We start from the raw sequence: 1340 nt of genomic DNA on the forward strand, positions 1-1340 counted from the left end.
ATTGTAATCATTGCAATGAAATGAAATACGATAGGATGTGTGCAAAACCGATGTTCTCCCATGTAAACTATCACTCAATTCACAATGAAAGCTTTAACAAAAGATAATGACAATTTCCCATGAACTTTTTGAAACCCCTCATACACATGCACACAGGTATGAGTGGGCTTCAAAATATTCATGGGAAAATGCCATGGACTTTCAATTCCATTTTTCTGCAGAATTTTTGAAGCCCCACAAGTGTCAATAGACACACATACAGAGACAAAGACTTGGCCTTCTTGTCCTCATTGCATTGCTGACTCCTTGTCACATGCATCTTAAAGGGTCTTTGGGAATAATTACTGATGCTGGTTAACTGAGCTCTGCATGGATTAGGAGGCTAGTTTTTCCAGATTTTCTTTCTAAAAATTCTTTAATCATGTGATGCAGCAAAGAAAAGTCCCGTTTCCCAGTTGGGTCTATTTCTCACAAGGACATGCTCTGCATGTGTGTTGTTCATGTTGTCATGAAACCAAGGCGGCTCATCCAGTGAGGAGCATCTCAGGAAAAAAAGAAATCTGTTTCTCCTATTAGCACGTACAATTCTGATCACAGTCAATGAGATTTCCGTAAATATAGCTTTTATTCCTTTTTCTTAATTGCTTTCACGAATAAAAGTGTTCCAGTTAGAGTGGCAGACAATGCAGGACAAAACTTAAAATGATTTAATAATAATAAAAAAATAAACGACCAGACTTAGTGGTAAGAAAGAGGCTGGAGGAACCTGAAACGGTGACCCTCAACCTTCAGGTCTGGAAAGGAGCTGACACTGGTGGCTCAAGCTTAAGCCCCGGTTTATAGCGGGGACAGCAGTACTAGTAAGGTCAGCTCACCCTGGAGTGGTCACTCATTCCTAATCTAAAGGACAACATTTTCCTAAGGAGAAAGTTAGAGGGGATGGTGGGCGGGTGGGTGGAATGCAGGATAACCTTTGTTGAGTGGAGGGCAGTGTAATCCATGAGCCGAAACAAAGTGTGTGATTTGTTGAATGTAAAGCTGATGGTGTTGTCTGTATACCGTCAAAAGTGTTTCCTACTGTCAGCAAAAAAGGAAAGAAATCAAACACCGTATTGCATTAGGCAAATTTGCTGCACAAGCCCTATTTGAAGTGTTCGGGAACATTTATACGAATGTTGTTTACTGGTCCAGTGGTGAGGATTCGTATTTTCTTTACAATGAAATGGAACCCATACTGAAGGCTGTGGTCTTTGATCTTCATCGGTAAGTATTTTAAGTCTTCCTTACTTTCAACAAGCAAGGTTGTGTCATCTGCATATTGATGGTATTAGTGAATCTTA

This window comes from Chrysochloris asiatica, unplaced genomic scaffold (genome assembly GCF_000296735.1).
Source record: "Chrysochloris asiatica unplaced genomic scaffold, ChrAsi1.0 scaffold00319, whole genome shotgun sequence".
Classification (NCBI taxonomy): Eukaryota; Metazoa; Chordata; class Mammalia; order Afrosoricida; family Chrysochloridae; genus Chrysochloris; species Chrysochloris asiatica.